This window comes from Siphateles boraxobius, unplaced genomic scaffold (genome assembly GCF_051911475.1).
Source record: "Siphateles boraxobius isolate OS27281-9 unplaced genomic scaffold, OSU_SipBor_1 77, whole genome shotgun sequence".
Taxonomy (NCBI): domain Eukaryota; kingdom Metazoa; phylum Chordata; class Actinopteri; order Cypriniformes; family Leuciscidae; genus Siphateles; species Siphateles boraxobius.
In genome coordinates this window covers 6,243,796-6,267,096 of record NW_027509205.1, presented here as the reverse complement: position 1 = coordinate 6,267,096, position 23,301 = coordinate 6,243,796, and the positions used below count along the sequence as shown (strand labels likewise).

The 23,301-nt window shown below is 46.2% G+C and overlaps 5 non-coding genes and 3 pseudogenes across 5 annotated transcripts; all 8 read left to right on the top strand.

Moving 5' to 3' along the window:
• Positions 1-268: 268 nt before the first annotated feature.
• Positions 269-444, top strand: LOC143727411 (U2 spliceosomal RNA; annotated as a pseudogene).
• Positions 445-878: 434 nt separating this feature from the next.
• LOC143726783 (U1 spliceosomal RNA) lies at positions 879-1,042 on the top strand. Its single transcript, XR_013199015.1, has one exon. It is a non-coding gene; the product is annotated as a U1 spliceosomal RNA (small nuclear RNA).
• A 1,128-nt stretch (positions 1,043-2,170) lies between these two features.
• On the top strand, positions 2,171-2,361 carry LOC143727143 (U2 spliceosomal RNA). The gene has a single exon (XR_013199351.1). It is a non-coding gene; the product is annotated as a U2 spliceosomal RNA (small nuclear RNA).
• A 434-nt stretch (positions 2,362-2,795) lies between these two features.
• LOC143726782 (U1 spliceosomal RNA) lies at positions 2,796-2,959 on the top strand. The gene has a single exon (XR_013199014.1). It is a non-coding gene; the product is annotated as a U1 spliceosomal RNA (small nuclear RNA).
• Positions 2,960-9,552: 6,593 nt separating this feature from the next.
• On the top strand, positions 9,553-9,730 carry LOC143727370 (U2 spliceosomal RNA; annotated as a pseudogene).
• A 434-nt stretch (positions 9,731-10,164) lies between these two features.
• LOC143726781 (U1 spliceosomal RNA) lies at positions 10,165-10,328 on the top strand. The gene has a single exon (XR_013199013.1). It is a non-coding gene; the product is annotated as a U1 spliceosomal RNA (small nuclear RNA).
• Positions 10,329-16,921: 6,593 nt separating this feature from the next.
• On the top strand, positions 16,922-17,099 carry LOC143727369 (U2 spliceosomal RNA; annotated as a pseudogene).
• Positions 17,100-17,533: 434 nt separating this feature from the next.
• LOC143726779 (U1 spliceosomal RNA) lies at positions 17,534-17,697 on the top strand. The gene has a single exon (XR_013199011.1). It is a non-coding gene; the product is annotated as a U1 spliceosomal RNA (small nuclear RNA).
• The last annotated feature ends 5,604 nt before the right edge of the window (positions 17,698-23,301 follow it).

Below are 23,301 nucleotides of genomic sequence, written 5' to 3'. Positions count from 1 at the left end.
GGACTCACCCTCGATCCTGTACAAGAGATGTTTTATTTGGCATATTTTATTGTTTTATTGTTTTATATTTGCATTCCTATTTTATTTTAATCCATTTTACCTTTACTTTAAAACAACACACAACATACATGGACTTTTACACAACACATCAACATAACTGATTTTTAACTGTAACTTATGTCCTTTTTGTTGTTTTAAGATATGTGCAAAAATGTGATTTTATAAGGAAAAAATGGATATTGAAAGAATGGAATGAAACAATGTGACAATAAACTTTTTTCGAAAGAAAAATCTGTTCTTATCAGTTTAATATCTGATACGTGCCCTACCCGGGCACCATATATTAAATTGATTTTTGGAACTGGGAGATGGAAGAGGGGCTTGCTCCGTCCACTCCACGCATCGACCCGGTACTGCAGTACTTCTGGGAACGGTGCACCCCCAAAAACTGTGTTCAATGAAAGAGATGTTTTAGTCTTGTGTGGCAGCAGGTGTTAATGGAAGTAACGTATATTGCTGTGTATGGGTGCTTTAAAGGTGTTGTAGGTGATCATATGCTATACAGGTAATGGTGGTGTGAGAGGGAAAAAAAAACAACAACTCTGTTCTTATCTCGTTTAACATCTGATTCGTCCACTATCCGGTGACCGCGTATGAAATTGATTTTTGGCTCATGGATCCGGAGCATGAAAACAACATCATCCACAACAACAACAGCAAAAGAGCCCGACTCTGCAGGTTTTTGATGTCTCTCTCTTATCTCTTGGAGTTTTTACGAATGAGCTGATGAGTTGAATCAGGTGTGTGTTTGATTGTCCGACCGTTGGTGAGGATTGCGGAGAGGGACACGGTGCCTCTGACGGGAGGCCTGGGAATTCATACTTACCTGGCAGGGGAGACACCATGATCAGGAAGGTGGTTCACCCAGGGCGAGGCTCGGCCATTGCACTCCGGTTGTGCTGACCCCTGCGAATTCCCCAAATGTGGGAATCTCGACTGCATAATTTATGGTAGTGGGGGACTGCGTTCGCGCTCTCCCCTGGACACACTGGTTAAAAGAGCAGATTGTTCGAGTTCCTCTTCTTCTGGTAGTTAACGACCTAGGAAGTCCAGGGAATTGAACTGCAGTGGTTGATCGAGAGATGTAAAACTCTCAACCTAGGACCAGTCTGCAAAAGTAGGGCTGTTTTTTAGTTTTTTTTTTCATCATTCTTCAAATAATCTCCATTATTCAACCAGCGCTTTTATTGGCAGCAGTGGTCCTAGAAGCAAAGTTGTTCCGAATGAGGAGTTCTATCATGTGGTATGAATACCTTGTGCATGTGTGAAAAATCACCTGACATACAGTCGCCTATGGCCGTATTCATGTTGTTGTTTTTACTGTTTACAGCGCCACCAAGTGGCCAGTCGCCACATCCCTTTTCACCTGAGCACAGGCTGAGCCCGTGCACAGGTGTACCGACTTGGGTGTAATTGTCTCATTCCGTTGGAGAGTTATGGCCATTTAAGTAAAGCCCGCCTCGCCCACTCCCAACGTTTTGGCGTCCCGTCGCCAACGTGAATCGAAATTCCGACTTTTTTCCCCATCGCTGTCGGCAATCAGACTCCAGGGAATCTTTCTGCACCGGTTTGGGTCAGATCGGGCGAAAGACCTAGGACTAGTGTGCAAAAGTAGCTTTTTCACAAAATCCCAAATACCCGAAAATCTCGCCAGCGCAACCATCGAATCCGAGGCCTGCGTCTTGTTCGGCCCGAGCCAAGGATTCCGGTGATGTAAGACACTTGGGTCTGCGACGGACGGTTCAGGAGTTACGAGGCATTTCGTACTTCTGATCGCTGCAGCGCCACCTTGGGGCCGATTGGGCCGAGCCTTGGTGATGTTGTAGACCGGGCGGGTACTACCATCCCTCAAGAGTTTCAAGTCTCTACGACGTACGCTTTGGTCTGCCCGCTCACTTTTAGGGCAGAATGTTTGTTGGTCCAAAATCCCAGGTTGCACTCCAAAGTGTCGTGTTGTGCGCTCTGCTGTGATCCATTTTCGGTGTCAACAGTCAAGCTGAGCTTGTATTGCTGTGAGCTGAGCTTGTTTGCTGGCGACCTTTAGACCCTCTCGCCACGGCCCAGGTGGGCGTGGCCTTTGACGGCTCCCCCGCCTCTGCGTCATTGTGTCATCGCTTCTCGGCCTTTTGGCTAAGATCAAGTGTAGTATCTGTTCTTATCAGTTTAATATCTGATACGTGCCCTACCCGGGCACCATATATTAAATTGATTTTTGGAACTGGGAGATGGAAGAGGGGCTTGCTCCGTCCACTCCACGCATCGACCCGGTATTGCAGTACTTCTGGGAACGGTGCACCCCCAAAAACTGTGTTCAATGAAAGAGATGTTTTAGTCTTGTGTGGCAGCAGGTGTTAATGGAAGTAACGTATATTGCTGTGTATGGGTGCTTTAAAGGTGTTGTAGGTGATCATATGCTATACAGGTAATGGTGGTGTGAGAGGGAAAAAAAAACAACAACTCTGTTCTTATCTCGTTTAACATCTGATTCGTCCACTATCCGGTGACCGCGTATGAAATTGATTTTTGGCTCATGGATCCGGAGCATGAAAACAACATCATCCACAACAACAACAGCAAAAGAGCCCGACTCTGCAGGTTTTTGATGTCTCTCTCTTATCTCTTGGAGTTTTTACGAATGAGCTGATGAGTTGAATCAGGTGTGTGTTTGATTGTCCGACCGTTGGTGAGGATTGCGGAGAGGGACACGGTGCCTCTGACGGGAGGCCTGGGAATTCATACTTACCTGGCAGGGGAGACACCATGATCAGGAAGGTGGTTCACCCAGGGCGAGGCTCGGCCATTGCACTCCGGTTGTGCTGACCCCTGCGAATTCCCCAAATGTGGGAATCTCGACTGCATAATTTATGGTAGTGGGGGACTGCGTTCGCGCTCTCCCCTGGACACACTGGTTAAAAGAGCAGATTGTTCGAGTTCCTCTTCTTCTGGTAGTTAACGACCTAGGAAGTCCAGGGAATTGAACTGCAGTGGTTGATCGAGAGATGTAAAACTCTCAACCTAGGACCAGTCTGCAAAAGTAGGGCTGTTTTTTAGTTTTTTTTTTCATCATTCTTCAAATAATCTCCATTATTCAACCAGCGCTTTTATTGGCAGCAGTGGTCCTAGAAGCAAAGTTGTTCCGAATGAGGAGTTCTATCATGTGGTATGAATACCTTGTGCATGTGTGAAAAATCACCTGACATACAGTCGCCTATGGCCGTATTCATGTTGTTGTTTTTACTGTTTACAGCGCCACCAAGTGGCCAGTCGCCACATCCCTTTTCACCTGAGCACAGGCTGAGCCCGTGCACAGGTGTACCGACTTGGGTGTAATTGTCTCATTCCGTTGGAGAGTTATGGCCATTTAAGTAAAGCCCGCCTCGCCCACTCCCAACGTTTTGGCGTCCCGTCGCCAACGTGAATCGAAATTCCGACTTTTTTCCCCATCGCTGTCGGCAATCAGACTCCAGGGAATCTTTCTGCACCGGTTTGGGTCAGATCGGGCGAAAGACCTAGGACTAGTGTGCAAAAGTAGCTTTTTCACAAAATCCCAAATACCCGAAAATCTCGCCAGCGCAACCATCGAATCCGAGGCCTGCGTCTTGTTCGGCCCGAGCCAAGGATTCCGGTGATGTAAGACACTTGGGTCTGCGACGGACGGTTCAGGAGTTACGAGGCATTTCGTACTTCTGATCGCTGCAGCGCCACCTTGGGGCCGATTGGGCCGAGCCTTGGTGATGTTGTAGACCGGGCGGGTACTACCATCCCTCAAGAGTTTCAAGTCTCTACGACGTACGCTTTGGTCTGCCCGCTCACTTTTAGGGCAGAATGTTTGTTGGTCCAAAATCCCAGGTTGCACTCCAAAGTGTCGTGTTGTGCGCTCTGCTGTGATCCATTTTCGGTGTCAACAGTCAAGCTGAGCTTGTATTGCTGTGAGCTGAGCTTGTTTGCTGGCGACCTTTAGACCCTCTCGCCACGGCCCAGGTGGGCGTGGCCTTTGACGGCTCCCCCGCCTCTGCGTCATTGTGTCATCGCTTCTCGGCCTTTTGGCTAAGATCAAGTGTCTGGTCCTAGGGTAGAGACAGCGATCGCCTCTTGGAGGTTTTTCCGGCTTGGGTCCTTCAGTGACTTGAGCCCCAAACTTTTGAGAGGTACATTGATCCAGCTGCTTTTATTCCGGTTCTGTTTTAAGGTAAGACCTTTTTATCTATTTATTTATTTATTTATTGTTTTTTAAAGTTTTAGGCTGTTGGTGTCTCCACCATGTCGGCTGCCCGTGCCGGCATGAGGAGGCACCACAGCGTGCGTTTTTTATTCAAAGAAGTTGAGGGGAAGCTCCTGGGGATGTCACGTCTTGACTTCTCCAGGAAGCTGATCCAAAAAACTCTAAATTTTAAACCTGATGATCTGAATTGCATCGTGACTCTGCCCCTGAACAAAGGATTTGATGTTAGTTTTAGAGCGGTTTCCCACCTGAATGATTTCTGGCACAGATTTGAAGTAGCTAAATCCCAGCTGTCCATGTTTACTGTTGAAAAGCTCTCTGACAACACACTTAAAACTGTGATTGTTAGAATGTTTAATGAGACAGTGACTGGGGAGGACATTTGTGTCTGGCTGGGCAGATTTTGCACAGTTCGAAGCCAGCCAGTCAAGGTTTTAGATGAGGATGGTATTTGGACATGCTCCTGGCGAATTCCCATTAAACAATGGGAAGACGCTGGGGGCTACCAGGGCCTGAAGCATCTGCCTTCTATGATTGTGTTGGGTGAGAACAGAGGCTACATTCACTACCAGGGTATGCCCAAATTATGTAGAAAATGTGGAAAGTTTGGGCACTTAGCTGAAGCATGCCAGGAAATGATATGTGGGAAATGCAGAGAAATTGGTCATACTTTTGAAGAGTGTACCAATGGCAGGCGGTGCAACCTCTGTGGGGAGTCATCCCATCTCTACAGAGATTGCCCTAAAAGTTTTGCCAACAAACTGAAAGGCAACAAAATGGCCGCCCCACATGTGGAACAAACAAAAGAGCAAAGGAAGGAGGAGGCGGTCCCTGAGGTTTTGGCGGGAAATTCTATTTCCCAGCCAGCCTCAGGGAGTGGGCAGGAGGAAGGAAGTGGGGCGGCCACAGGGGCGGAGTCAAGTTTTAACAGCGAACAGAGTGAGGAAGCCGTTCCCCAACAAGAGAGAAGTGAAAACAAAATGGAGGAGGAGGAGGAGGATGCAACGGCTTCCTCACTCTACACCGTATCGGAGGTTAGTGTGGTGGATAGTGGGGGTGAATCCGAGGGTTCACTCCCCAATGCTCAGGTGCAAAAAAGGTCTGCGAGATCTCCTCTGCTTCAAACAGAGGAGAAAAGGCTGCGGGCATCGCATCGGCTAGATAGTTCCTCTTCGTTAGATCTAGACCGTATGTGGCCCGCAGAATCTCCCAATGAAGTCTCCTTTTTGCACGTTAAGCTTAGAACATCGTCACCGAAGGAGCCACAAGAGGTTCTCTCTGTGGACTCTGAGGCGGCGAGCATTTGCCCTCCTGATCCCAGTTTTTCTGGGGAAAGGGAGAAGCAAGTGCTACATGACATAACATGATTTTAATGTAACTTTCTGCAGTCTTTTGGTTTTATCCTTCTATTAATGCTTGTATTTTTAACCATACTGCTCATGGCCCTCACTATCTCTACAATCAATGTGAGAAGTGTGAGGTCTACTTTGCGAGCACAGAGTGTGTTATCCTTTTTAAAAACTTTTAAGTCAGATGTGTTTTTATTGCAAGAATGTGGTTTGCCCTTTTTAACAAATTACAGGAAGTGGGAGGAGATTTGGACCCCAGGATTTTCCATTTGGAGTGGGTCCAATTTTAACAAAAATGACGGTGTTGCTATTTTAATAAAAAATCCCAACCTTTTGGTGAAGGGCAGCACTGTGGTGAGGGACGGGCGGGCAATTTTAGCAAATCTGACTTTTTTAGGTAAGGATCTTAACATTTTAAATATGTATGGTTTTACTGAAAAAAATAACAGGTATGAGCTTTTAGAAGACTTGCAACCCCACATGCTAGGCAGGGCTCCCCTAGTGGTAGCAGGGGATTTTAATTGTGTATTATCAAAAAAGGACAGAAGGAGGGTAGGAGAGGATTTTAAGGTCGACAAGACATCGGTTTTATTACAAAATATAGTCAAAGATTTTAAGTTAGTTGACTGTTTTAAAACAATGCATCAAAGAGAGGAAGGCTTCACCTGGTTCAGTGGTGACGGTGCCAGAGCCTCTCGAATTGACTATATTTTTACCAGGGACCTCCCGCCGACCGATGCTACATTGACCCCCCTCTTTTTTTCCGACCACATGATGCTGTCTTGCACTCTTTCACTCCCCACGGGTGTGACTGCAGGGGGAGGGCTGTGGAAGCTGAACTGTTCCCTATTAGAGGACGAGGAAGTGGTTAGTGAGTATAGGGAGCAGTTCAGCCAATGGCAGACCCTCCAGGACTTTTACGACTCACGTGCACAGTGGTGGGAGATGGTGAAACAAAGGACAGGACGGTTTTTTAAACAAATTGGAAAAGAAAAAAAGAATAAAGAAAAAAGACGCATGATGGGGTTGCAAAAAAGACTGCAGAGATATTTTAACCTTTTAAACAATGGATTGGATTTTACAAATGAAATAAAAGAAGTAAAGAAAGAAATGTCAGATCTGTCTGAAACAAAGAGCAAAGGTGTCATTTTAAGATGTAGAGAAAGGGAGTTAGAGGAAGGAGAGAAGTGTACCAGGTATTTTTTTAAAAAGACAATAGCTCGGGGAGGGTCGATCAATATTTTAAAAACTTTTAGAGGGGGGGAAGTAAATACAACTGACCTGATTTTAGGGGAAATTGAAAGTTTTTACAGTAATTTATACGGCACTAAAGAGGTACACAATGGCATCTTAGAGGAAGTTTTAGGGTTTTTAGATAAAAAAGTTAAGAGTCCAGATGTGCTTTTATCCCAGGATTTTAATCTTTTAGAATTGGAAAAAGCTTTAAAGGGTTTTAAGAAGGGGAAGTCCCCGGGCATGGACGGACTCCCCTTTGAGTTTTATCTGACTTTCTGGGACATTTTAGCACATGACTTACTTACAGTTTTTAAAGAATTTGAGACTCTTGACAGACTTCCAGACAGCTTTAGAGTAGGGATAGTTACATTACTGTACAAAAAAGGAGACAAGACTGACTTGAGAAACTGGCGACCAATCACTCTTTTAAATTATGATTGTAAACTTTTTAGTAAGATTTTAGCTACACGCATGTCGACTGTTTTAGAGGACGTAATCCACCTGGATCAAGCTTGCGCTGTGCCCGGCAGGAAGATCACGGACAGCCTGGTACTGATCAGAGACGCCATCTGTTATGCGAGAGACAGAAACATTAGGCTTGTAGTCCTAAATTTAGACTTTGAAAAAGCTTTTGATCGGGTCTCGCACCAGTACCTCCTTCAGGTACTGCAAAAAATGGGCTTTCCAGAGAGGTTTATAGCTTGGGTGGGACTGCTGTATGAGGGCTTAAGCAGCAAATTTCTTGCAAATGGGCATCTTTCCAAAGCTGTAAATATCCACAGCGGTGTCCGTCAGGGGTGTCCTTTATCTCCCCTTCTGTATGTGGCTTGTATTGAGCCACTGGCACAGATCTTGAGAAGGGATAAATGGATTAAAGGACTAGATATCCCAGGAACTGGTGGACTGACGGCGACCTGCGTTTTATATATGGATGACGTGACCCTTTTAGCGACTGACTTTTTATCAGTACGAAGAGCAATGGACTTGACTGACTGGTACGGTCGGGCCTCGGGCGCCAAGCTTAACAGGAGTAAGTCCGAGGCCCTGCTCTTCGGGCCGTGGGGCGACGTGGACACAGGAGGACTAGATTTGGATTTTAAAGAAAAGGATTTGAAAATTTTAGGAGTAAAATTTGACAGGGAGGGTGGAGGACCAGGAAACTGGACTGACATGTTAGGGAAAGTCAGACAAAGACTGGGCTTTTGGGGACTAAGACAACTGACGTTAGAAGGCAAGATTTTAATTTTTAAAGCAGTGATTTTACCACTAATTTTACTTGTCTGTTCTGTTTTTAGTCCCCCAAGACGATTCCTGGCTAAGTTGGAGAGGGCGGTATTTTATTTCCTGTGGGGGTCCAAGTGGGAACGAATCAAGAGGGAGGTCGTTAAAAAGAAAAAAGAGAATGGCGGGAAAGGCCTCCCAGACCCCCACCTGTTTTTAGGCAGCCGCTTTGCCGCCCTCCATATCCAGTATGCACTGACCCCATCCAGAGAACACAAGACAGCAGCCATGACCCGATTCTGGATGGGGTCATACCTAAGAAGTTTGAAAATTTTACCCATTGATCTTAAAAGTCCAGTGTCTTTTAATTTGTCAAAAGAGCATAGTTTTATTAAGAATTTTTTAAAGAAATATCTTTTAGAAACAAATGATGCCACTGTTTTAACTAATCACAAGTCTCTCGTCTCTCTTGTGCAGGATCGAGAATCGGTGAGTCCAGTTCCAGGCCTCACACTAGGTGAGGCCAAAGACGTTTGGAGGAACGCAGCCCACCCAGCTCTCCAGAACAGGCTTAAGGACCTGTCGTGGATGGTGGCTCATGAGATCCTCCCGGTCAGGGCGGTCATGCACTCCAGAGGCATGGCCAAAAACTCCACCTGCCCACGGTCCGGATGTGGTTCCCCGGAGACCGTTCAACATCTGCTCTGGGAGTGCGGCGCTGCGCGGGACCTGTGGGCCAAGACAGGCCCCCTGTTTTTCCCGTGCCTGCCAGCGGGTGGGGCCCAGGTGGACTATAAGCTCGCCATCCTGGGGGTGGGTCAGTGCTTGAAGGAGTTGACACCACCAACGTTTGCCTCGCTCTGGCTCACCCTCAACCACATCAAGGATGCCATCTGGGTCACCAGAAACCTGCTGGTGGGGAAACGCGTGACGGTCCCCCTCCACGCGTGCGAGCAGAGGATAACATCAACGCTGCAGGGTGGGCCGCACGTCGTTATTCGGATGGGGGGGCCGAGGTCACACGGAGAAGGTCCCGGCCGCCACCGTACCTGGCCGCCCGTAGATGCACCCTCACCACTCTGGCTACGGGAACAGCGGGCCAGCGGGCCGGAGGAGAGGGGATCTCCGCTGGGCACTGGAAGCGAGGAGTCTGGGGCCTGTTCTGGAGACCTGGAGTGAATGGACATTCTTGATAGGGACTCACCCTCGATCCTGTACAAGAGATGTTTTATTTGGCATATTTAATTGTTTTATTGTTTTATATTTGCATTCCTATTTTATTTTAATCCATTTTACCTTTACTTTAAAACAACACACAACATACATGGACTTTTACACAACACATCAACATAACTGATTTTTAACTGTAACTTATGTCCTTTTTGTTGTTTTAAGATATGTGCAAAAATGTGATTTTATAAGGAAAAAATGGATATTGAAAGAATGGAATGAAACAATGTGACAATAAACTTTTTTCGAAAGAAAAAAATCTGTTCTTATCAGTTTAATATCTGATACGTGCCCTACCCGGGCACCATATATTAAATTGATTTTTGGAACTGGGAGATGGAAGAGGGGCTTGCTCCGTCCACTCCACGCATCGACCCGGTATTGCAGTACTTCTGGGAACGGTGCACCCCCAAAAACTGTGTTCAATGAAAGAGATGTTTTAGTCTTGTGTGGCAGCAGGTGTTAATGGAAGTAACGTATATTGCTGTGTATGGGTGCTTTAAAGGTGTTGTAGGTGATCATATGCTATACAGGTAATGGTGGTGTGAGAGGGAAAAAAAAACAACAACTCTGTTCTTATCTCGTTTAACATCTGATTCGTCCACTATCCGGTGACCGCGTATGAAATTGATTTTTGGCTCATGGATCCGGAGCATGAAAACAACATCATCCACAACAACAACAGCAAAAGAGCCCGACTCTGCAGGTTTTTGATGTCTCTCTCTTATCTCTTGGAGTTTTTACGAATGAGCTGATGAGTTGAATCAGGTGTGTGTTTGATTGTCCGACCGTTGGTGAGGATTGCGGAGAGGGACACGGTGCCTCTGACGGGAGGCCTGGGAATTCATACTTACCTGGCAGGGGAGACACCATGATCAGGAAGGTGGTTCACCCAGGGCGAGGCTCGGCCATTGCACTCCGGTTGTGCTGACCCCTGCGAATTCCCCAAATGTGGGAATCTCGACTGCATAATTTATGGTAGTGGGGGACTGCGTTCGCGCTCTCCCCTGGACACACTGGTTAAAAGAGCAGATTGTTCGAGTTCCTCTTCTTCTGGTAGTTAACGACCTAGGAAGTCCAGGGAATTGAACTGCAGTGGTTGATCGAGAGATGTAAAACTCTCAACCTAGGACCAGTCTGCAAAAGTAGGGCTGTTTTTTAGTTTTTTTTTTCATCATTCTTCAAATAATCTCCATTATTCAACCAGCGCTTTTATTGGCAGCAGTGGTCCTAGAAGCAAAGTTGTTCCGAATGAGGAGTTCTATCATGTGGTATGAATACCTTGTGCATGTGTGAAAAATCACCTGACATACAGTCGCCTATGGCCGTATTCATGTTGTTGTTTTTACTGTTTACAGCGCCACCAAGTGGCCAGTCGCCACATCCCTTTTCACCAGAGCACAGGCTGAGCCCGTGCACAGGTGTACCGACTTGGGTGTAATTGTCTCATTCCGTTGGAGAGTTATGGCCATTTAAGTAAAGCCCGCCTCGCCCACTCCCAACGTTTTGGCGTCCCGTCGCCAACGTGAATCGAAATTCCGACTTTTTTCCCCATCGCTGTCGGCAATCAGACTCCAGGGAATCTTTCTGCACCGGTTTGGGTCAGATCGGGCGAAAGACCTAGGACTAGTGTGCAAAAGTAGCTTTTTCACAAAATCCCAAATACCCGAAAATCTCGCCAGCGCAACCATCGAATCCGAGGCCTGCGTCTTGTTCGGCCCGAGCCAAGGATTCCGGTGATGTAAGACACTTGGGTCTGCGACGGACGGTTCAGGAGTTACGAGGCATTTCGTACTTCTGATCGCTGCAGCGCCACCTTGGGGCCGATTGGGCCGAGCCTTGGTGATGTTGTAGACCGGGCGGGTACTACCATCCCTCAAGAGTTTCAAGTCTCTACGACGTACGCTTTGGTCTGCCCGCTCACTTTTAGGGCAGAATGTTTGTTGGTCCAAAATCCCAGGTTGCACTCCAAAGTGTCGTGTTGTGCGCTCTGCTGTGATCCATTTTCGGTGTCAACAGTCAAGCTGAGCTTGTATTGCTGTGAGCTGAGCTTGTTTGCTGGCGACCTTTAGACCCTCTCGCCACGGCCCAGGTGGGCGTGGCCTTTGACGGCTCCCCCGCCTCTGCGTCATTGTGTCATCGCTTCTCGGCCTTTTGGCTAAGATCAAGTGTCTGGTCCTAGGGTAGAGACAGCGATCGCCTCTTGGAGGTTTTTCCGGCTTGGGTCCTTCAGTGACTTGAGCCCCAAACTTTTGAGAGGTACATTGATCCAGCTGCTTTTATTCCGGTTCTGTTTTAAGGTAAGACCTTTTTATCTATTTATTTATTTATTTATTGTTTTTTAAAGTTTTAGGCTGTTGGTGTCTCCACCATGTCGGCTGCCCGTGCCGGCATGAGGAGGCACCACAGCGTGCGTTTTTTATTCAAAGAAGTTGAGGGGAAGCTCCTGGGGATGTCACGTCTTGACTTCTCCAGGAAGCTGATCCAAAAAACTCTAAATTTTAAACCTGATGATCTGAATTGCATCGTGACTCTGCCCCTGAACAAAGGATTTGATGTTAGTTTTAGAGCGGTTTCCCACCTGAATGATTTCTGGCACAGATTTGAAGTAGCTAAATCCCAGCTGTCCATGTTTACTGTTGAAAAGCTCTCTGACAACACACTTAAAACTGTGATTGTTAGAATGTTTAATGAGACAGTGACTGGGGAGGACATTTGTGTCTGGCTGGGCAGATTTTGCACAGTTCGAAGCCAGCCAGTCAAGGTTTTAGATGAGGATGGTATTTGGACATGCTCCTGGCGAATTCCCATTAAACAATGGGAAGACGCTGGGGGCTACCAGGGCCTGAAGCATCTGCCTTCTATGATTGTGTTGGGTGAGAACAGAGGCTACATTCACTACCAGGGTATGCCCAAATTATGTAGAAAATGTGGAAAGTTTGGGCACTTAGCTGAAGCATGCCAGGAAATGATATGTGGGAAATGCAGAGAAATTGGTCATACTTTTGAAGAGTGTACCAATGGCAGGCGGTGCAACCTCTGTGGGGAGTCATCCCATCTCTACAGAGATTGCCCTAAAAGTTTTGCCAACAAACTGAAAGGCAACAAAATGGCCGCCCCACATGTGGAACAAACAAAAGAGCAAAGGAAGGAGGAGGCGGTCCCTGAGGTTTTGGCGGGAAATTCTATTTCCCAGCCAGCCTCAGGGAGTGGGCAGGAGGAAGGAAGTGGGGCGGCCACAGGGGCGGAGTCAAGTTTTAACAGCGAACAGAGTGAGGAAGCCGTTCCCCAACAAGAGAGAAGTGAAAACAAAATGGAGGAGGAGGAGGAGGATGCAACGGCTTCCTCACTCTACACCGTATCGGAGGTTAGTGTGGTGGATAGTGGGGGTGAATCCGAGGGTTCACTCCCCAATGCTCAGGTGCAAAAAAGGTCTGCGAGATCTCCTCTGCTTCAAACAGAGGAGAAAAGGCTGCGGGCATCGCATCGGCTAGATAGTTCCTCTTCGTTAGATCTAGACCGTATGTGGCCCGCAGAATCTCCCAATGAAGTCTCCTTTTTGCACGTTAAGCTTAGAACATCGTCACCGAAGGAGCCACAAGAGGTTCTCTCTGTGGACTCTGAGGCGGCGAGCATTTGCCCTCCTGATCCCAGTTTTTCTGGGGAAAGGGAGAAGCAAGTGCTACATGACATAACATGATTTTAATGTAACTTTCTGCAGTCTTTTGGTTTTATCCTTCTATTAATGCTTGTATTTTTAACCATACTGCTCATGGCCCTCACTATCTCTACAATCAATGTGAGAAGTGTGAGGTCTACTTTGCGAGCACAGAGTGTGTTATCCTTTTTAAAAACTTTTAAGTCAGATGTGTTTTTATTGCAAGAATGTGGTTTGCCCTTTTTAACAAATTACAGGAAGTGGGAGGAGATTTGGACCCCAGGATTTTCCATTTGGAGTGGGTCCAATTTTAACAAAAATGACGGTGTTGCTATTTTAATAAAAAATCCCAACCTTTTGGTGAAGGGCAGCACTGTGGTGAGGGACGGGCGGGCAATTTTAGCAAATCTGACTTTTTTAGGTAAGGATCTTAACATTTTAAATATGTATGGTTTTACTGAAAAAAATAACAGGTATGAGCTTTTAGAAGACTTGCAACCCCACATGCTAGGCAGGGCTCCCCTAGTGGTAGCAGGGGATTTTAATTGTGTATTATCAAAAAAGGACAGAAGGAGGGTAGGAGAGGATTTTAAGGTCGACAAGACATCGGTTTTATTACAAAATATAGTCAAAGATTTTAAGTTAGTTGACTGTTTTAAAACAATGCATCAAAGAGAGGAAGGCTTCACCTGGTTCAGTGGTGACGGTGCCAGAGCCTCTCGAATTGACTATATTTTTACCAGGGACCTCCCGCCGACCGATGCTACATTGACCCCCCTCTTTTTTTCCGACCACATGATGCTGTCTTGCACTCTTTCACTCCCCACGGGTGTGACTGCAGGGGGAGGGCTGTGGAAGCTGAACTGTTCCCTATTAGAGGACGAGGAAGTGGTTAGTGAGTATAGGGAGCAGTTCAGCCAATGGCAGACCCTCCAGGACTTTTACGACTCACGTGCACAGTGGTGGGAGATGGTGAAACAAAGGACAGGACGGTTTTTTAAACAAATTGGAAAAGAAAAAAAGAATAAAGAAAAAAGACGCATGATGGGGTTGCAAAAAAGACTGCAGAGATATTTTAACCTTTTAAACAATGGATTGGATTTTACAAATGAAATAAAAGAAGTAAAGAAAGAAATGTCAGATCTGTCTGAAACAAAGAGCAAAGGTGTCATTTTAAGATGTAGAGAAAGGGAGTTAGAGGAAGGAGAGAAGTGTACCAGGTATTTTTTTAAAAAGACAATAGCTCGGGGAGGGTCGATCAATATTTTAAAAACTTTTAGAGGGGGGGAAGTAAATACAACTGACCTGATTTTAGGGGAAATTGAAAGTTTTTACAGTAATTTATACGGCACTAAAGAGGTACACAATGGCATCTTAGAGGAAGTTTTAGGGTTTTTAGATAAAAAAGTTAAGAGTCCAGATGTGCTTTTATCCCAGGATTTTAATCTTTTAGAATTGGAAAAAGCTTTAAAGGGTTTTAAGAAGGGGAAGTCCCCGGGCATGGACGGACTCCCCTTTGAGTTTTATCTGACTTTCTGGGACATTTTAGCACATGACTTACTTACAGTTTTTAAAGAATTTGAGACTCTTGACAGACTTCCAGACAGCTTTAGAGTAGGGATAGTTACATTACTGTACAAAAAAGGAGACAAGACTGACTTGAGAAACTGGCGACCAATCACTCTTTTAAATTATGATTGTAAACTTTTTAGTAAGATTTTAGCTACACGCATGTCGACTGTTTTAGAGGACGTAATCCACCTGGATCAAGCTTGCGCTGTGCCCGGCAGGAAGATCACGGACAGCCTGGTACTGATCAGAGACGCCATCTGTTATGCGAGAGACAGAAACATTAGGCTTGTAGTCCTAAATTTAGACTTTGAAAAAGCTTTTGATCGGGTCTCGCACCAGTACCTCCTTCAGGTACTGCAAAAAATGGGCTTTCCAGAGAGGTTTATAGCTTGGGTGGGACTGCTGTATGAGGGCTTAAGCAGCAAATTTCTTGCAAATGGGCATCTTTCCAAAGCTGTAAATATCCACAGCGGTGTCCGTCAGGGGTGTCCTTTATCTCCCCTTCTGTATGTGGCTTGTATTGAGCCACTGGCACAGATCTTGAGAAGGGATAAATGGATTAAAGGACTAGATATCCCAGGAACTGGTGGACTGACGGCGACCTGCGTTTTATATATGGATGACGTGACCCTTTTAGCGACTGACTTTTTATCAGTACGAAGAGCAATGGACTTGACTGACTGGTACGGTCGGGCCTCGGGCGCCAAGCTTAACAGGAGTAAGTCCGAGGCCCTGCTCTTCGGGCCGTGGGGCGACGTGGACACAGGAGGACTAGATTTGGATTTTAAAGAAAAGGATTTGAAAATTTTAGGAGTAAAATTTGACAGGGAGGGTGGAGGACCAGGAAACTGGACTGACATGTTAGGGAAAGTCAGACAAAGACTGGGCTTTTGGGGACTAAGACAACTGACGTTAGAAGGCAAGATTTTAATTTTTAAAGCAGTGATTTTACCACTAATTTTACTTGTCTGTTCTGTTTTTAGTCCCCCAAGACGATTCCTGGCTAAGTTGGAGAGGGCGGTATTTTATTTCCTGTGGGGGTCCAAGTGGGAACGAATCAAGAGGGAGGTCGTTAAAAAGAAAAAAGAGAATGGCGGGAAAGGCCTCCCAGACCCCCACCTGTTTTTAGGCAGCCGCTTTGCCGCCCTCCATATCCAGTATGCACTGACCCCATCCAGAGAACACAAGACAGCAGCCATGACCCGATTCTGGATGGGGTCATACCTAAGAAGTTTGAAAATTTTACCCATTGATCTTAAAAGTCCAGTGTCTTTTAATTTGTCAAAAGAGCATAGTTTTATTAAGAATTTTTTAAAGAAATATCTTTTAGAAACAAATGATGCCACTGTTTTAACTAATCACAAGTCTCTCGTCTCTCTTGTGCAGGATCGAGAATCGGTGAGTCCAGTTCCAGGCCTCACACTAGGTGAGGCCAAAGACGTTTGGAGGAACGCAGCCCACCCAGCTCTCCAGAACAGGCTTAAGGACCTGTCGTGGATGGTGGCTCATGAGATCCTCCCGGTCAGGGCGGTCATGCACTCCAGAGGCATGGCCAAAAACTCCACCTGCCCACGGTCCGGATGTGGTTCCCCGGAGACCGTTCAACATCTGCTCTGGGAGTGCGGCGCTGCGCGGGACCTGTGGGCCAAGACAGGCCCCCTGTTTTTCCCGTGCCTGCCAGCGGGTGGGGCCCAGGTGGACTATAAGCTCGCCATCCTGGGGGTGGGTCAGTGCTTGAAGGAGTTGACACCACCAACGTTTGCCTCGCTCTGGCTCACCCTCAACCACATCAAGGATGCCATCTGGGTCACCAGAAACCTGCTGGTGGGGAAACGCGTGACGGTCCCCCTCCACGCGTGCGAGCAGAGGATAACATCAACGCTGCAGGGTGGGCCGCACGTCGTTATTCGGATGGGGGGGCCGAGGTCACACGGAGAAGGTCCCGGCCGCCACCGTACCTGGCCGCCCGTAGATGCACCCTCACCACTCTGGCTACGGGAACAGCGGGCCAGCGGGCCGGAGGAGAGGGGATCTCCGCTGGGCACTGGAAGCGAGGAGTCTGGGGCCTGTTCTGGAGACCTGGAGTGAATGGACATTCTTGATAGGGACTCACCCTCGATCCTGTACAAGAGATGTTTTATTTGGCATATTTAATTGTTTTATTGTTTTATATTTGCATTCCTATTTTATTTTAATCCATTTTACCTTTACTTTAAAACAACACACAACATACATGGACTTTTACACAACACATCAACATAACTGATTTTTAACTGTAACTTATGTCCTTTTTGTTGTTTTAAGATATGTGCAAAAATGTGATTTTATAAGGAAAAAATGGATATTGAAAGAATGGAATGAAACAATGTGACAATAAACTTTTTTCGAAAGAAAAAAATCTGTTCTTATCAGTTTAATATCTGATACGTGCCCTACCCGGGCACCATATATTAAATTGATTTTTGGAACTGGGAGATGGAAGAGGGGCTTGCTCCGTCCACTCCACGCATCGACCCGGTATTGCAGTACTTCTGGGAACGGTGCACCCCCAAAAACTGTGTTCAATGAAAGAGATGTTTTAGTCTTGTGTGGCAGCAGGTGTTAATGGAAGTAACGTATATTGCTGTGTATGGGTGCTTTAAAGGTGTTGTAGGTGATCATATGCTATACAGGTAATGGTGGTGTGAGAGGGAAAAAAAAACAACAACTCTGTTCTTATCTCGTTTAACATCTGATTCGTCCACTATCCGGTGACCGCGTATGAAATTGATTTTTGGCTCATGGATCCGGAGCATGAAAACAACATCATCCACAACAACAACAGCAAAAGAGCCCGACTCTGCAGGTTTTTGATGTCTCTCTCTTATCTCTTGGAGTTTTTACGAATGAGCTGATGAGTTGAATCAGGTGTGTGTTTGATTGTCCGACCGTTGGTGAGGATTGCGGAGAGGGACACGGTGCCTCTGACGGGAGGCCTGGGAATTCATACTTACCTGGCAGGGGAGACACCATGATCAGGAAGGTGGTTCACCCAGGGCGAGGCTCGGCCATTGCACTCCGGTTGTGCTGACCCCTGCGAATTCCCCAAATGTGGGAATCTCGACTGCATAATTTATGGTAGTGGGGGACTGCGTTCGCGCTCTCCCCTGGACACACTGGTTAAAAGAGCAGATTGTTCGAGTTCCTCTTCTTCTGGTAGTTAACGACCTAGGAAGTCCAGGGAATTGAACTGCAGTGGTTGATCGAGAGATGTAAAACTCTCAACCTAGGACCAGTCTGCAAAAGTAGGGCTGTTTTTTAGTTTTTTTTTTCATCATTCTTCAAATAATCTCCATTATTCAACCAGCGCTTTTATTGGCAGCAGTGGTCCTAGAAGCAAAGTTGTTCCGAATGAGGAGTTCTATCATGTGGTATGAATACCTTGTGCATGTGTGAAAAATCACCTGACATACAGTCGCCTATGGCCGTATTCATGTTGTTGTTTTTACTGTTTACAGCGCCACCAAGTGGCCAGTCGCCACATCCCTTTTCACCAGAGCACAGGCTGAGCCCGTGCACAGGTGTACCGACTTGGGTGTAATTGTCTCATTCCGTTGGAGAGTTATGGCCATTTAAGTAAAGCCCGCCTCGCCCACTCCCAACGTTTTGGCGTCCCGTCGCCAACGTGAATCGAAATTCCGACTTTTTTCCCCATCGCTGTCGGCAATCAGACTCCAGGGAATCTTTCTGCACCGGTTTGGGTCAGATCGGGCGAAAGACCTAGGACTAGTGTGCAAAAGTAGCTTTTTCACAAAATCCCAAATACCCGAAAATCTCGCCAGCGCAACCATCGAATCCGAGGCCTGCGTCTTGTTCGGCCCGAGCCAAGGATTCCGGTGATGTAAGACACTTGGGTCTGCGACGGACGGTTCAGGAGTTACGAGGCATTTCGTACTTCTGATCGCTGCAGCGCCACCTTGGGGCCGATTGGGCCGAGCCTTGGTGATGTTGTAGACCGGGCGGGTACTACCATCCCTCAAGAGTTTCAAGTCTCTACGACGTACGCTTTGGTCTGCCCGCTCACTTTTAGGGCAGAATGTTTGTTGGTCCAAAATCCCAGGTTGCACTCCAAAGTGTCGTGTTGTGCGCTCTGCTGTGATCCATTTTCGGTGTCAACAGTCAAGCTGAGCTTGTATTGCTGTGAGCTGAGCTTGTTTGCTGGCGACCTTTAGACCCTCTCGCCACGGCCCAGGTGGGCGTGGCCTTTGACGGCTCCCCCGCCTCTGCGTCATTGTGTCATCGCTTCTCGGCCTTTTGGCTAAGATCAAGTGTCTGGTCCTAGGGTAGAGACAGCGATCGCCTCTTGGAGGTTTTTCCGGCTTGGGTCCTTCAGTGACTTGAGCCCCAAACTTTTGAGAGGTACATTGATCCAGCTGCTTTTATTCCGGTTCTGTTTTAAGGTAAGACCTTTTTATCTATTTATTTATTATTTATTTATTTATTGTTTTTTAAAGTTTTAGGCTGTTGGTGTCTCCACCATGTCGGCTGCCCGTGCCGGCATGAGGAGGCACCACAGCGTGCGTTTTTTATTCAAAGAAGTTGAGGGGAAGCTCCTGGGGATGTCACGTCTTGACTTCTCCAGGAAGCTGATCCAAAAAACTCTAAATTTTAAACCTGATGATCTGAATTGCATCGTGACTCTGCCCCTGAACAAAGGATTTGATGTTAGTTTTAGAGCGGTTTCCCACCTGAATGATTTCTGGCACAGATTTGAAGTAGCTAAATCCCAGCTGTCCATGTTTACTGTTGAAAAGCTCTCTGACAACACACTTAAAACTGTGATTGTTAGAATGTTTAATGAGACAGTGACTGGGGAGGACATTTGTGTCTGGCTGGGCAGATTTTGCACAGTTCGAAGCCAGCCAGTCAAGGTTTTAGATGAGGATGGTATTTGGACATGCTCCTGGCGAATTCCCATTAAACAATGGGAAGACGCTGGGGGCTACCAGGGCCTGAAGCATCTGCCTTCTATGATTGTGTTGGGTGAGAACAGAGGCTACATTCACTACCAGGGTATGCCCAAATTATGTAGAAAATGTGGAAAGTTTGGGCACTTAGCTGAAGCATGCCAGGAAATGATATGTGGGAAATGCAGAGAAATTGGTCATACTTTTGAAGAGTGTACCAATGGCAGGCGGTGCAACCTCTGTGGGGAGTCATCCCATCTCTACAGAGATTGCCCTAAAAGTTTTGCCAACAAACTGAAAGGCAACAAAATGGCCGCCCCACATGTGGAACAAACAAAAGAGCAAAGGAAGGAGGAGGCGGTCCCTGAGGTTTTGGCGGGAAATTCTATTTCCCAGCCAGCCTCAGGGAGTGGGCAGGAGGAAGGAAGTGGGGCGGCCACAGGGGCGGAGTCAAGTTTTAACAGCGAACAGAGTGAGGAAGCCGTTCCCCAACAAGAGAGAAGTGAAAACAAAATGGAGGAGGAGGAGGAGGATGCAACGGCTTCCTCACTCTACACCGTATCGGAGGTTAGTGTGGTGGATAGTGGGGGTGAATCCGAGGGTTCACTCCCCAATGCTCAGGTGCAAAAAAGGTCTGCGAGATCTCCTCTGCTTCAAACAGAGGAGAAAAGGCTGCGGGCATCGCATCGGCTAGATAGTTCCTCTTCGTTAGATCTAGACCGTATGTGGCCCGCAGAATCTCCCAATGAAGTCTCCTTTTTGCACGTTAAGCTTAGAACATCGTCACCGAAGGAGCCACAAGAGGTTCTCTCTGTGGACTCTGAGGCGGCGAGCATTTGCCCTCCTGATCCCAGTTTTTCTGGGGAAAAGGAGAAGCAAGTGCACCATGACATAACATGATTTTAATGTAACTTTCTGCAGTCTTTTGGTTTTATCCTTCTATTAATGCTTGTATTTTTAACCATACTGCTCATGGCCCTCACTATCTCTACAATCAATGTGAGAAGTGTGAGGTGTACTTTGCGAGCACAGAGTGTGTTATCCTTTTTAAAAACTTTTAAGTCAGATGTGTTTTTATTGCAAGAATGTGGTTTGCCCTTTTTAACAAATTACAGGAAGTGGGAGGAGATTTGGACCCCAGGATTTTCCATTTGGAGTGGGTCCAATTTTAACAAAAATGACGGTGTTGCTATTTTAATAAAAAATCCCAACCTTTTGGTGAAGGGCAGCACTGTGGTGAGGGACGGGCGGGCAATTTTAGCAAATCTGACTTTTTTAGGTAAGGATCTTAACATTTTAAATATGTATGGTTTTACTGAAAAAAATAACAGGTATGAGCTTTTAGAAGACTTGCAACCCCACATGCTAGGCAGGGCTCCCCTAGTGGTAGCAGGGGATTTTAATTGTGTATTATCAAAAAAGGACAGAAGGAGGGTAGGAGAGGATTTTAAGGTCGACAAGACATCGGTTTTATTACAAAATATAGTCAAAGATTTTAAGTTAGTTGACTGTTTTAAAACAATGCATCAAAGAGAGGAAGGCTTCACCTGGTTCAGTGGTGACGGTGCCAGAGCCTCTCGAATTGACTATATTTTTACCAGGGACCTCCCGCCGACCGATGCTACATTGACCCCCCTCTTTTTTTCCGACCATATGATGCTGTCTTGCACTCTTTCACTCCCCACGGGTGTGACTGCAGGGGGAGGGCTGTGGAAGCTGAACTGTTCCCTATTAGAGGACGAGGAACTGGTTAGTGAGTATAGGGAGCAGTTCAGCCAATGGCAGACCCTCCAGGACTTTTACGACTCACGTGCACAGTGGTGGGAGATGGTGAAACAAAGGACAGGACGGTTTTTTAAACAAATTGGAAAGGAAAAAAAGAATAAAGAAAAAAGACGCATGATGGGGTTGCAAAAAAGACTGCAGAGATATTTTAACCTTTTAAACAATGGATTGGATTTTACAAATGAAATAAAAGAAGTAAAGAAAGAAATGTCAGATCTGTCTGAAACAAAGAGCAAAGGTGTCATTTTAAGATGTAGAGAAAGGGAGTTAGAGGAAGGAGAGAAGTGTACCAGGTATTTTTTTAAAAAGACAATAGCTCGGGGAGGGTCGATCAATATTTTAAAAACTTTTAGAGGGGGGGAAGTAAATACAACTGACCTGATTTTAGGGGAAATTGAAAGTTTTTACAGTAATTTATACGGCACTAAAGAGGTACACAATGGCATCTTAGAGGAAGTTTTAGGGTTTTTAGATAAAAAAGTTAAGAGTCCAGATGTGCTTTTATCCCAGGATTTTAATCTTTTAGAATTGGAAAAAGCTTTAAAGGGTTTTAAGAAGGGGAAGTCCCCGGGCATGGACGGACTCCCCTTTGAGTTTTATCTGACTTTCTGGGACATTTTAGCACATGCCTTACTTACAGTTTTTAAAGAATTTGAGACTCTTGACAGACTTCCAGACAGCTTTAGAGTAGGGATAGTTACATTACTGTACAAAAAAGGAGACAAGACTGACTTGAGAAACTGGCGACCAATCACTCTTTTAAATTATGATTGTAAACTTTTTAGTAAGATTTTAGCTACACGCATGTCGACTGTTTTAGAGGACGTAATCCACCTGGATCAAGCTTGCGCTGTGCCCGGCAGGAAGATCACGGACAGCCTGGTACTGATCAGAGACGCCATCTGTTATGCGAGAGACAGAAACATTAGGCTTGTAGTCCTAAATTTAGACTTTGAAAAAGCTTTTGATCGGGTCTCGCACCAGTACCTCCTTCAGGTACTGCAAAAAATGGGGTTTCCAGAGAGGTTTATAGCTTGGGTGGGACTGCTGTATGAGGGCTTAAGCAGCAAATTTCTTGCAAATGGGCATCTTTCCAAAGCTGTAAATATCCACAGCGGTGTCCGTCAGGGGTGTCCTTTATCTCCCCTTCTGTATGTGGCTTGTATTGAGCCACTGGCACAGATCTTGAGAAGGGATAAATGGATTAAAGGACTAGATATCCCAGGAACTGGTGGACTGACGGCGACCTGCGTTTTATATATGGATGACGTGACCCTTTTAGCGACTGACTTTTTATCAGTACGAAGAGCAATGGACTTGACTGACTGGTACGGTCGGGCCTCGGGCGCCAAGCTTAACAGGAGTAAGTCCGAGGCCCTGCTCTTCGGGCCGTGGGGCGACGTGGACACAGGAGGACTAGATTTGGATTTTAAAGAAAAGGATTTGAAAATTTTAGGAGTAAAATTTGACAGGGAGGGTGGAGGACCAGGAAACTGGACTGACATGTTAGGGAAAGTCAGACAAAGACTGGGCTTTTGGGGACTAAGACAACTGACGTTAGAAGGCAAGATTTTAATTTTTAAAGCAGTGATTTTACCACTAATTTTACTTGTCTGTTCTGTTTTTAGTCCCCCAAGACGATTCCTGGCCAAGTTGGAGAGGGCGGTATTTTATTTCCTGTGGGGGTCCAAGTGGGAACGAATCAAGAGGGAGGTGGTTAAAAAGAAAAAAGAGAATGGCGGGAAAGGCCTCCCAGACCCCCACCTGTTTTTAGGCAGCCGCTTTGCCGCCCTCCATATCCAGTATGCACTGACCCCATCTAGAGAACACAAGACAGCAGCCATGACCCGATTCTGGATGGGGTCATACCTAAGAAGTTTGAAAATTTTACCCATTGATCTTAAAAGTCCAGTGTCTTTTAATTTGTCAAAAGAGCATAGTTTTATTAAGAAATTTTTAAAGAAATATCTTTTAGAAACAAATGATGCCACTGTTTTAACTAATCACAAGTCTCTCGTCTCT